This window comes from Pseudophryne corroboree, chromosome 3, assembly GCF_028390025.1.
Source record: "Pseudophryne corroboree isolate aPseCor3 chromosome 3, aPseCor3.hap2, whole genome shotgun sequence".
Taxonomy (NCBI): Eukaryota; Metazoa; Chordata; class Amphibia; order Anura; family Myobatrachidae; genus Pseudophryne; species Pseudophryne corroboree.
The window spans coordinates 570415487-570429631 of NC_086446.1; the positions used below are offsets into that span (position 1 = coordinate 570415487).

The 14145-nt window shown below is 47.2% G+C and overlaps 1 protein-coding gene across 2 annotated transcripts in view; it reads left to right on the forward strand.

Moving 5' to 3' along the window:
• The window catches only part of LOC135056329 (cGMP-dependent protein kinase 2-like), a 423162-nt gene that overhangs the window by 2075 nt on the left and 406942 nt on the right, over positions 1–14145 (forward strand). The gene's annotated exons all lie outside the window — the stretch shown is intronic.

The window sequence follows — 14145 nt, forward strand, 5'->3', positions numbered from 1 at the left end:
ACATAGCACATCCATTTGACCACCTCAAGCGTATTTCCTTTACGGCAGACAGTTCCACACAAACCAAGGTGAATTTCCCTTCTGACTAGGCAATATGACAGGGTTCTTCTCAGGCATTCCAAGAAGGGCAGAATTATCACATAAATATAAGCAGTCAGAATTGCAAAGTCAGTTTTATTACAATAACTATTACATTGCTGTGGTAAGCATTGGCAATATTGCTATTGACAGGCAGTGACAATGAAGATCAATGAAAACAGCAGAGGAAATGTAGTGGCTGAACAGTAATTACTGCCTGCAAAAGAGAGATACTGTAAGGCAAAGTCAATGTCTCTATCTAGCCATATCTGAATATCAGGCAGATTCATACCCACTTAGATAAGTAAACATGTGGAGAACAATGTAATCCCTAACATGTCCCATATCCGCTCTCCCTGTGGAAATGCTCCTGTGAGACCTGGTCTGCTTGTTATATATTAGTAAACACTAATCTGAGTATTGCTCTGAGATTAGAACCATTTCTTCTCTCTTTAGGGTAGTGCGCTATTATGACCCCAGCTGCCCAGTATTTATTATCTCTTTATTTCTGCACCTGGTTAGCAGTGTGAACGCCATGTTTCTGTCACAGTAGCACTGATATGCACTATAAACACTGGGAGTAGCATTTTTACAGATGATCAGTGTTAGTGTGACAGGAACTCAATCATTACATTGCCATATACAAGTATGTGAGGTGACACAGGGACCTGGGCCCTCTAGATGCTGGTGCAGAAAACTCCATTATGCAGCTACCCTTAAAGCATACGCTCCTATGGTGTAGAGTAGACCTCTCCTCTGCAAGATCCTGCACCTGAAGTTCATATGACATGGTGATGGGAGGCGGGGTATTGGGCAGCGTGATTCAAGTCATCATAGCTACTGCTCTCCGATGCTTCAAATTGTGGTATTGTTCAGTGTGGGATGGGGATGTGATTTGCTGCGAATTGCATCAGCAGATCCTACTCCATGCATTTCCAACAAAAGTTAAAAGTGCAAAATGAGGACAGAATAATCCTCACCCCTATCCACCCAAATTCTACCCGATTGTCTAAAGAGCAGATAATACTTAACGACACCCACTTTTGCTCAAAGCCAAAGCATTTTTCAAAAACCCTATTTTTTTGGGAATTAAGGCTACTGGGAGATATACTGTACCTGTCTTCTTCACACAGTGGATGCAGTAATTTCATGTGCAGGAACTACATTTCACTCTCATTTACACTATAGAGAAAAGTATTTTCATTGGGTAGAACTTAAAAAAACAAACGTAATGAGGTTTAGGCCCTCATTCCGAGCTGTTCGCTCGCTAGCTGCTTTTAGCAGCATTGCACACGCTAGGCCGCCGCCCTCTGGGGGGGTATCTTTTAGTGATGAGCACTGGAAATTTTTCGGGTTTTGTGTTTTGGTTTTGGGTTCGGTTCCGCGGCCGTGTTTTGGGTTCGAACGCGTTTTGGCAAAACCTCACCGAATTTTTTTTGTCGGATTCGGGTGTGTTTTGGATTCGGGTGTTTTTTTTAAAAAACCCTAAAAAACAGCTTAAATCATAGAATTTGGGGGTCATTTTGATCCCAAAGTATTATTAACCTTAATAACCATAATTTCCACTAATTTTCAGTCTATTCTGAACACCTCACACCTCACAATATTATTTTTAGTCCTAAAATTTGCACCGAGGTCGCTGGATGACTAAGCTCAGCGACCCAAGTGGCCGACACAAACACCTGGCCCATCTAGGAGTGGCACTGCAGTGTCACGCAGGATGGCCCTTCCAAAAACTACTCCCCAAACAGCACATGACGCAAAGAAGAAAAAAAAGAGGCGCAATGAGGTAGCTGTGTGAGTAAGCTAAGCGACCCTAGTGGCCGACACAAACACCTGGCCCATCTAGGAGTGGCACTGCAGTGTCACGCAGGATGGCCCTTCAAAAAAACTACTCCCCAAACAGCACATGACGCAAAGAAGAAAAAAAAGATGCGCAATGAGGTAGCTGTGTGACTAAGATAAGCGACCCTAGTGGCCGACACAAACACCTGGCCCATCTAGGAGTGGCACTGCAGTGTCACGCAGGATGGCCCTTCCAAAAAACACCCCCCAAACAGCACATGACGCAAAGAAAAAAAGAGGCGCAATGAGGTAGCTGTGTGACTAAGCTAAGCGACCCTAGTGGCCGACACAAACACCTGGCCCATCTAGGAGTGGCACTGCAGTGTCACGCAGGATTGCCCTTCAAAAAACTACTCCCCAAACAGCACATGACGCAAAGAAGAAAAAAAAGATGCGCAATGAGGTAGCTGTGTGACTAAGATAAGCGACCCAAGTGGCCGACACAAACACCTGGCCCATCTAGGAGTGGCACTGCAGTGTCACGCAGGATGGCCCTTCCAAAAACTACTCCCCAAACCGCACATGACGCAAAGAAAAATGAAAGAAAAAAGAGGTGCAAGATGGAATTGTCCTTGGGCCCTCCCACCCACCCTTATGTTGTATAAACAGGACATGCACACTTTAACCAACCCATCATTTCAGTGACAGGGTCTGCCACACGACTGTGACTGAAATGACGGGTTGGTTTGGACCCCCACCAAAAAAGAAGCAATTAATCTCTCCTTGCACAAACTGGCTCTACAGAGGCAAGATGTCCACCTCATCATCATCCTCCGATATATCACCGTGTACATCCCCCTCCTCACAGATTATCAATTCGTCCCCACTGGAATCCACCATCTCAGCTCCCTGTGTACTTTGTGGAGGCAATTGCTGCTGGTGAATGTCTCCACGGAGGAATTGATTATAATTCATTTTAATGAACATCATCTTCTCCACATTTTCTGGATGTAACCTCGTACGCCGATTGCTGACAAGGTGAGCGGCGGCACTAAACACTCTTTCGGAGTACACACTTGTGGGAGGGCAACTTAGGTAGAATAAAGCCAGTTTGTGCAAGGGCCTCCAAATTGCCTCTTTTTCCTGCCAGTATAAGTACGGACTGTGTGACGTGCCTACTTGGATGCGGTCACTCATATAATCCTCCACCATTCTTTCAATGGGGAGAGAATCATATGCAGTGACAGTAGACGACATGTCCGTAATCGTTGTCAGGTCCTTCAGTCCGGACCAGATGTCAGCATCAGCAGTCGCTCCAGACTGCCCTGCATCACCGCCAGCGGGTGGGCTCGGAATTCTGAGCCTTTTCCTCGCACCCCCAGTTGTGGGAGAATGTGAAGGAGGAGATGTTGACAGGTCGCGTTCCGCTTGACTTGACAATTTTGTCACCAGCAGTTCTTTGAACCCCAGCAGACTTGTGTCTGCCGGAAAGAGAGATCCAAGGTAGGTTTTAAATCTAGGATCGAGCACGGTGGCCAAAATGTAGTGCTCTGATTTCAACAGATTGACCACCCGTGAATCCTTGTTAAGCGAATTAAGGGCTCCATCCACAAGTCCCACATGCCTAGCGGAATCGCTCTGTGTTAGCTCCTCCTTCAATGTCTCCAGCTTCTTCTGCAAAAGCCTGATGAGGGGAATGACCTGACTTAGGCTGGCAGTGTCTGAACTGACTTCACGTGTGGCAAGTTCAAAAGGTTGCAGAACCTTGCACAACGTTGAAATCATTCTCCACTGCGCTTGAGACAGGTGCATTCCACCTCCTATATCGTGCTAAGTTGAATAGGCTTGAATGGCCTTTTGCTGCTCCTCCAACCTCTGAAGCATATAGAGGGTTGAATTCCACCTCGTTACCACTTCTTGCTTCAGATGATGGCAGGGCAGGTTCAGGCGTTTTTGGTGGTGCTCCAGTCTTCTGTACGTGGTGCCTGTACGCCGAAAGTGTCCCGCAATTCTTCTGGCCACCGACAGCATCTCTTGCACGCCCCTCTCGTTTTTTAAATAATTCTGCACCACCAAATTCAAGGTATGTGCAAAACATGGGACGTGCTGGAATTTGCCCAGATTTAATGCACACACAATATTGCTGGCGTTGTCCGATGCCACAAATCCACAGGAGAGTCCAATTGGGGTAAGCCATTCCGCGATGATCTTCCTCAGTTGCCGTAAGAGGTTTTCAGCTGTGTGCGTATTCTGGAAAGCGGTGATACAAAGCGTAGCCTGCCTAGGAAAGAGTTGGCGTTTGCGAGATGCTGCTACTGGTGCCGCCGCTGCTGTTCTTGCGGCGGGAGTCCATACATCTACCCAGTGGGCTGTCACAGTCATATAGTCCTGAGCCTGCCCTGCTCCACTTGTCCACATGTCCGTGGTTAAGTGGACATTGGGTACAACTGCATTTTTTAGGACACTGGTGAGTCTTTTTCTGAGGTCTGTGTACATTTTCGGTATCGCCTGCCTAGAGAAATAGAACCGAGATGGTATTTGGTACCGGGGACACAGTACCTCCAACAAGTCTCTAGTTGGCTCTGCAGCAATGATGGATACCGGAACCACGTTTCTCACCGCCCAGGATGCCAAGGCCTCAGTTATCCACTTTGCAGCAGGATGACTGCTGTGATATTTCATCTTCCTCGCAAAGGACTGTTGGACAGTCAATTGCTTGGTGGAAGTAGTAAAAGTGGTCTTACGACTTCCCCTCTGGGATGACCATCGACTCCCAGCAGCAACAACAGCAGCAGTAGGCGTTACACACAAGGATGCATCGGAGGAATCCCAGGCAGGAGAGGACTCGTCAGAATTGCCAGTGACATAGCCTGCAGGACTATTGGCATTCCTGGGGAAGGAGGAAATTGACACTGAGGGAGTTGGTGGGGTGGTTTGCGTGAGCTTGGTTACAAGAGGAAGGGATTTACTGGTCAGTGGACTGCTTCCGCTGTCGCCCAAAGTTTTTGAACTTGTCACTGACTTATGATGAATGCGCTGCAGGTGACGTATAAGGGAGGATGTTCCGAGGTGGTTAACGTCCTTACCCCTACTTATTACAGCTTGACAAAGGCAACACACGGCTTGACAAATGTTGTCCGCATTTCTGTTGAAATACTTCCACACCGAAGAGCTGATTTTTTTGGTATTTTCACCAGGCATGTCAATGGCCCTATTCCTCCCACGGACAACAGGTGTCTCCCCGGGTGCCTGACTTAAACAAACCACCTCACCATCAGAATCCTCCTGGTCAATTTCCTCCCCAGCGCCAGCAACACCCATATCCTCCTCATCCTGGTGTACTTCAACACTGACATCTTCAATCTGACTATCAGGAACTGGACTGCGGGTGCTCCTTCCAGCACTTGCAGGGGGCGTGCAAATGGTGGAAGGCGCATGCTCTTCACGTCCAGTGTTGGGAAGGTCAGGCATCGCAAACGACACAATTGGACCCTCCTTGTGGATTTGTGATTTTGAAGAACGCACAGTTCTTTGCTGTGCTTTTGCCAGCTTGAGTCTTTTCATTTTTCTAGCGAGAGGCTGAGTGCTTCCATCCTCATGTGAAGCTGAACCACTAGCCATGAACATAGGCCAGGGCCTCAGCCGTTCCTTGCCACTCCGTGTGGTAAATGGCATATTGGCAAGTTTACGCTTCTCCTCCGACAATTTTATTTTAGATTTTTGAGTCCTTTTTTTACTGATATTTGGTGTTTTGGATTTTACATGCTCTGTACTATGACATTGGGCATCGGCCTTGGCAGACGACGTTGATGGCATTTCATCGTCTCGGCCATGACTAGTGGCAGCAGCTTCAGCACGAGGTGGAAGTCGATCTTGATCTTTCCCTATTTTTGGAACCTCAACATTTTTGTTCTCCATATTTTAATAGGCACAACTAAAAGGCACCTCAGGTAAACAATGGAGATGGATGGATACTAGTATACTTATGGATGGACGAGCGACTGCCGACACAGAGGTAGCTACAGCCGTGGACTACCGTACTGCATCTGCTGCTAATATAGACTGGATGATAATGATATAAAAAATATATATATATCACTACTGCAGCCGGACAGGTATATATTATATAATGACGGACCTGCTGGACACTGTCAGCACTGCAGACTCCTAAAGTAAGCTACTAGTATCAAGAAGATAGAAAAAAAAAAACACCACAGGTAGGTGGTATACAATTATGGATGGACGAGCGACTGCCGACACAGAGGTAGCTACAGCCGTGGACTACCGTACTGCGTCTGCTGCTAATATAGACTGGATGATAATGATATAAAAAATATATATATATCACTACTGCAGCCGGACAGGTATATATTATATAATGACGGACCTGCTGGACACTGTCAGCAGAATGCGTTTATAGAATAAAAACACCACACGACGAGTATTTAACTTTTTCAGGCAGACAATCACAATATACTGGTGGTCAGTGGTCACTGGTCAGTCACACTGGCAGTGGCACTCTGGCAGCAAAAGTGTGCACTGTTAATGTACTCCTGCTATAACTGCTCCCCAGTCTCCCCCACAATTAAGCTGTGTGAGCAGTGAGCACTCAGCACAGTCAGATATACATAGATGATGCAGCACACTGAGGCTGAGCACAGATATGGTATACTGTGTCACTGTGTATCGTTTTTTTTTCAGGCAGAGAACGGATTATATTAAATAATAATAAAACTGCACTGGTGGTCACTGGTCAGTCACTAGTAAACTCTGCACTCTCTGAGTACTCCTAAGCTCCAGTAAATCAAGTGTCTCACTCTCTATCTATTTCTATTCTAAACGGAGAGGACGCCAGCCACGTCCTCTCCCTATCAATCTCAATGCACATGTGAAAATGGCGGCGACGCGCGGCTCCTTATATAGAATCAGAGTCTCGCGATAGAATCCGAGCCTCGCGAGAATCCGACAGCGGGATGATGACGATCGGGCGCGCTCGGGTTAACCGAGCAAGGCGGGAAGATCCGAGTCTGCCTCGGACCCGTGTAAAAAGGCTGAAGTTCGGGGGGGTTCGGATTCCGAGGAACCGAACCCGCTCATCACTAGTATCTTAGCTTAACAGAATAGCGAACGAAAGATTAGCAGAACTGCTACTAAATAATTCCTTGCAGTTTCTGAGTAGCTCCAGACCTACTCCTAGACTGCGACTCGGTCCGTTTAGTTCCTAGTTTGACGTCACAAACACGCCCTGCGTTCGGCCAGCCACTCCCCCATTTTTCCAGCCACTCCTGCGTTTTTACCTGGCACGCCTGCGTTTTTTTAGCGCACTCCCTGAAAACGGCCAGTTTCCGCCCAGAAACACCCACTTCCTGTCAATCACACTACGATCACTCGAGTGTTGAAAAAACGTTGCTCGAGCTTGTGTAAATCTCCAAAGTTTCGTGTAAAATTACTAAGCGCATGCGCGCTGCGTACCATGCGCATGCGCATTTTCCACCTAATTGCGAAAACCGGCAGTGAGCAAACAACTCGGAATGACCCCCTTAGTTAGAAGATAAATGTATAACAAGTAATGGTAACCCTGCTTTACAACATCAATTTGTTTGCAAATTCATATCGTCAGGATAATGCAGAACTATGGAGGTCACTCCGAGTTGTTCGCTCGCAAGGCGATTTTAGCAGAGTTGCTCACGCTAAGCCGCCGCCTACTGGGAGTGAATCTTAGCATCTTAAAATTGCGAACGAAGTATTCGCAATATTGCGATTACACACCTCGTAGCAGTTTCTGAGTAGCTTCAGACTTACTCGGCATCTGCGATCAGTTCAGTGCTTGTCGTTTCTGGTTTGACGTCACAAACACTCCCAGCGTTCGCCCAGACACTCCTCCGTTTCTCCGGCCACTCCTGCGTTTTTTCCCACACGCCCATAAAACGGCCTGTTTCCGCCCAGTAACACCCATTTCCTGTCAATCACATTACGATCGCCAGACCGATGAAAAAGCCGTGAGTAAAATTACTAAGTGCATAGCAAATTTACTTGGCGCAGTCGCAGTGCGGACATTGCGCATGCGCATTAAGCGGAAAATCGCTGCGATGCGAAGATTTTTACCGAGCGAACAACTCGGAATGAGGGCCTATATCTTGTGTCATCACATATGTGCAGTGCTGAAGTACATCGGGTACCAAGCCTAAAGTACTATAGTTATCTGGGTATGGGTCGTTGGGTCGACCCAGCTTAGGTCAACATTCCTTGGGTCGACATGTGTTAGGTCGACAGGGTAACTAGGTCGACATGGTCGTTAGGTCAACCTGTACTAGGTCGACAGGTGAAAAGGTCGACATGAGTTTTTGGATTTTTTGGGTGTCTTTTTATTCGTAAAGTGACGGGGAACCCCAGTTAGTGTCTCGCTTCGCTCGCCACGCTTCGTGCAAGGTTACCATTCCAATCGTAGTCCACGTGGATCATCAAGTATGGAAAAATAAAAAATGAAAAGAAAGAAGTGAAAAACTCATGTCGACCTTTCGACCTGTCGACATAGTACACGCCGACCCAATGATCATGTCGACATAGTTACCATGTCGACCCAACGCATGTTGACCTATCGTGATCGACCCAATGACTGTCGACCTAAGTTGTGTCGACCTAACGACCGTATCCCAGTTATCTGGTGCCAAGCCTAAGGAAGAAGGATGTGTCAGAATACATTTAGAAGCAAGGGTTAAAGGTGTCCCCTTTTATGATCTAATTTGTGTAGTCTTATAACAGTTAAGAGAGTTTTGGGTTGAGTTGCTAGTTTATAATAGTGATTTCCTGGTTGGGAGCTTTCTTGCCTCTTTGTAAGTTTCTAGAGGAAAGTACCCTGTGTATTTTATTGTGTTGTCCCTGTATATTCACTGTCTATATTGTGTACAGTACATGTTATTGCTCTCTTGTCCTTTTACTTTATCTCACTTCTTATTTCTCTACCCCAGTTTTCCTTACGGTCTACTGCTGGTCCTTTATTTGGGATGTAGTTGATATGAGGGCACTCGGGATCCCGGCGATCAGCATGCTGACAACTGAATCCCTAACGCTAACAATGCCGCCAGTCGGAATGCCGACCCACAGTGTCTATTCCCACTCTATGGGTGTCCACGACACCCATAGAGTGGGAATAGAACCTGTGGCATGTGCAACGAGCCACCAAGCCCGCAAGGGGCTTTGTTGCGCTCCCCCCACCCCATCATCATTCTGCTGCCAGGATCCCGGTGTCGGCATACCATACCCCGCGCCTTTATTTCTATGTATTTCTCCTGCTATTCTTTCCCCCTTTTTTCTTTCTTTCTTCATTATTACCCTTGTCCTATCTGTGTTCGGTTGATAGAGCTATAGTAAAAAGATAGATAGTCAATAGGTCAATGGGCGACAGGGTCAAAACGTTGACAGGGTCGAAAGGTCGACCAGTAAAAGGTAGTGTTAAAGGTCAACAGGTTCAAAAGGTCGATATGACAATGGTCAACACAATTTTTTTTTTTTAATTCTTTTAATGTTTTTATACTTTTTCATCATTTACCATCCACTGGACTACGACTGGGAATAGTAGCCTGTGCCGAGTGCAGTGGTAGCGGAGCAAGGTACCTTGCGCAAAGCATGACGAGCAAAGCGAGCCGACGAGGGTCTATGTGACCACTAATTGGGGTCAAGGTGATGAAACATATAAAGTGAAACAAAGAAAACTTGTGTCAACCTTTTTGTGTTGACCATTTGCTTGTCGACCTTTTCACCCTGTTGACTTTTTGTATCTGTCAATCTTTTGTACTGTCTACCGTTTACATGTCGACCTGTTAACCCTGTCAACCTTTTGACCCTGTTGACTTAATGCATGTTGACCATATGGTGTCGACCTATTGAATGTCTATCTGATAAGTGATAACTGTACATGTTTTATACCACACCCGTCCTATCATGTTCTGTCCCAGGCTGCAATAATGACACAGCTCATCTAAAGGGAATTTAGCGGGCATATAGCTAATATAGTTGATGATTATGTTGATTCTCACACCCCTGGTGCAGGATAGGCCACTACAGGGCCGAAACTAGGATTTACGCCACCCGGGGCAAGGTAGTAATTTTAGCCCTATTTTTCTCAATTAGACACAGTACCTGTTAATTCCTCATTATGCATGTTTGATGTAATGCATCCTGGGTCGGCCTTGCCCCTGAGTGTATGACATCATGCTGTTGGACAAAGGGGGCGGGGCCACCAGCACTGGCAGTGTATCCTCAGGACGATCCCGATGATTGTATAGACTGCAGGGTGCCATTGCAGGCATCCTGCTAGCCAGATGCAGAGGTCGTGCATCAGTGACAGTTCCGCTCCCAGGGCCCTGCACCCTGTGTGACGGCACCGCTCACACAACCCTAGTCCTGCAATGCGTGCTAATTAATCTTATCGGCTCATCTGCATAGATGGGATACGGTCATTAGGTTGACAACACTTAGGTCGACAGTCATTAGGTCGACCAATATTGGTCGACATGCATTAGGTCAACATGGTCACTAGGTTGACACGGAAAAAGGGCGACATGAGTTTTTCACTTTTTTTTCAACTTTTTCATGACTTACGATCCATGTGGACAACGATTGGGAATAGTAACCTGTGCCGAGCACAGCAGTAGTGGAGCATGGCGAACGAAGTGAGCCATGCAAGGGGACACGGTGCACTGATTGGGGTTCCCTGTCACTTTACGAAGAAAACGACACTGAAAAAGTAAAATAAAACCTCATGTCGACCTAGTACATGTTGGCCTAGTGACCATGTCGACCTAATGCATGTCGATGGTCAACCTAATGACTGTCAACCTAAGTGTGGTCGACCTAATGACCCATACCCGCATAGATTAATGTTTTCAATGATGAGGAATATTTTAAATGCCAAGATGGCAACACTGGTTCATCGTGATCATTTTGCACGTGATGGACATGGAGTGACTCAACCAAAAATGTCCCTGTAACCTATTTCAACATGTTGGGAACTGTGCATAACAGTTATAGATAACTACACATCAAATCACATACATAGGATATATTAATTTAATTTCCCTGATTTACATGAACTTCTTTCAGCTGTATTATCTGTACTGATATGCCAACAGTGAGGGCAGAAGATATCAAAGACCTCGTCATGTACTGTATAGTACTGTAGGTAGAGCTAAAAGGTTGTCTACACTCCTGCATCCAGTGGGAGACTTCAGATTCACGGTGGAGTCTCCCGCTGCCCTGCAAAGCTCAAACTAATCCCCAAATTCGCCACAGCCCCGTTGGTAATCTGGACTGCGCTTGCGCAAGTCCGGATGTAATGGGCATGGGACACAGAGCCTAGCAATCGAGCACTAGCCTCCATGCTCCTCCTAGACAGGAAGGGTCTATTCATGAAGCAGTGAAAAGAGTGAATCAATGAGCTAGTGGAGAAGTTGCCCATGGCAACCAATCAACGGCGTGGGGGCTCAGGGGGCTAATAACACTGCTATGGGGCGACTGGGGAAGCAGAGACATGGGGAGGTTTTTCGCTCAATCATCATTATACCCTGCTGCAGTGCTGGCTGTTGGTTCCGCCTCCCTATTTATCTCTCATCTATATATCTATCTATATCTCTATATATATTTACACACACACTTACAATACTCTGATGTCAGTATACACTATGTAGCCCTCCTGGTGTGTGATGTCAGTGTAATGTGCAGGTGTGATGCTCAACAGCTCACCTTTAACATATACTGTAGATCAGGCTTTCCCAACCACGGTCCTCAAGGCACACCAACAGTGCAGGTTTTAGTGATATCCAGGCTGCAGCACAGACGGTTAAATCAAAATAAGTGAGCTACTAATTAAGTCACCTGTGCTGAAGCCTGGATATCACTAAAACATGCACTGTTAGTGTGCCTTGAGGACCGTGGTTGGGAAAGCCTGCTGTAGATGGTGCTGGCTGCACTGCTGCTGCGGTCACAGGCTCCTCCTCCTCTCCCCATTGCAGGATCTCTGTTCCTGTGACTCCCGGCCTCCTCCTCCTCCTCCTCCTCCTCCTCCTCCCAGGACTCCTCACAAGGCAGTCACCACAGTTATCCCACAGAGATCTGATTTATGGCAGCCAAATGAGATTATAGCTAGCCCCCCCTGCTGCTGTGTAATGTAGGTGTGCTGTTAGTAGGTGGCCCTGCTGTGTAATGTAGGTGTGCTGTTAGTAGGTGGCCCTGCTGTGTAATGTAGGTGTGCTGTTAGTAGGTGGCCCTGCTGTGTAATGTAGGTGTGCTGTTAGTAGGTGGCCCTGCTGTGTAATGTAGGTGTGCTGTTAGTAGGTGGCCCTGCTGTGTAATGTAGGTGTGCTGTTAGTAGGTGGCCCTGCTGTGTAATGTAGGTGTGCTGTTAGTAGGTGGCCCTGCTGTGTAATGTAGGTGTGCTGTTAGTAGGTAGCCCTGCTGTGTAATATAGGTGTGCTGTTAGTAGGTAGCCCTGCTGTGTAATGTAGGTGTGCTGTTAGTAGGTAGTCCTGCTGTGTAATGTTGGTGTGCTGTTAGTAGGTGGCCCTGCTGTGTAATATAGGTGTGCTGTTAGTAGGTGGCCCTGCTGTGTAATGTAGGTGTGCTGTTAGTAGGTGGCCCTGCTGTGTAATGTAGGTGTGCTGTTAGTAGGTGGCCCTGCTGTGTAATGTAGGTGTGCTATTAGTAGGTGGCCCTGCTGTGTAATGTAGGTGCGCTGTTAGTAGGTGGCCCTGCTGTGTAATGTAGCTATGATGTTGGTCTGTGGGCCTGTGGTCGCCACGGGTTCTGTTCCCACTCTATGAGTGGCAAGCCGACCATCGGGACTGTGAGGGGGCAGTATGTAGTCTCCTGACCGCCGGTCACATAACTACATCCCGTGATGTCAGTGTGCCTCTGCTGTGTAATGTAGCGGTGATGTCAGTATGCCCCTGCTGTGTAATGTAGCGGTGATGTCAGTGTGCCCCTGCTGTGTAATGTAGCAATGATGTCAGTGTGCCCCTGCTGTGTAATGTAGCGGTGATGTCAGTGTGCCCCTGCTGTGTAATGTAGCGGTGATGTCAGTGTGTAGCCCTGCCATGTAATATAGGTGTGATGTTGGAAGATGCGGTCAAAATGCCAGCTGTCGGGATTCTGGCAGTCGAAATGATGCTGGAATCCCGACAGCCGTCAAAATGGCGATGCCAGAATCCGACGCTGGAAACTGGACCGTAACTATAGTGGGCTGGTTAGGGTTAGGGCCGGGGTGGTTAGGTTTAGTCACCACCTAGGGGAGTTAGGGTTGGGCTGCAGGGGTGTGTGTTAGGGATAGGCACCACGAGGGGGGTTAGGTTTCGGAAGGGAGGGTTAGGGGAGAGGAGGGAATAGTCTCACCCCTCCTGTCAGGATTTACACTATCAGGATCCAGGCATCTGTATTCTGACCGCCAGGATATCATACTGAATTCAATGTTGGTGTGTGGCCCTGCTGTGTAATGTAGCTATGATGTCGGTGTGTGGTCTTGCTATGTAGTGTAGCTGTGATGTCAGTGTGTAGCCAGTACTGTACTTTGGCCCTCATTCCGAGTCGTTCGCTCTGTAATTTTCTTCGCATCGCAGTGAAATTCCGCTTAGTACGCATGCGCAATATTCGCACTGCGACTGCGCCAAGTAATTTTACAATGAAGATAGTATTTTTACTCACGGCTTTTTCTTCGCTCTGGCGAACGTAGTGTGATTGACAGGAAATGGGTGTTACTGGGCGGAAACACGGCGTTTTCGGGGCGTGTGGATAAAAACGCTACCGTTTCCGGAAAAAACGCAGGAGTGGCCGGAGAAACGGGGGAGTGTCTGGGCGAACGCTGGGTGTGTTTATGACGTCAAACCAGGAACGACAAGCACTGAACTGAACGCAGATGCCGAGTAAGTCTGAAGCTACTCTGAAACTGCTAAGTAGTTTGTAATCGCAATATTGCGAATACATCGGTCGCAATTTTAAGAAGCTAAGATACACTCCCAGTAGGCATAGGCTTAGCGTGAGCAACTCTGCTAAATTCGCCTTGCGAGCGATCAACTCGGAATGAGGGCCTTTGTACTTTAGTTTTCACCTGCCACTACAGGACACACCCCTGATTGACAATAGATGTGCCCATTGGTGGAGATAGACACGCCCCTTGGACAGAATGTGACATGCCCACTAAACGGCATGCCACGCTTTACTGGTTACATTATAATGCAAACTATACTTTCCCTGAAACTACTTTACAAAAGTAGGCAAGTGTGACATGTGCAA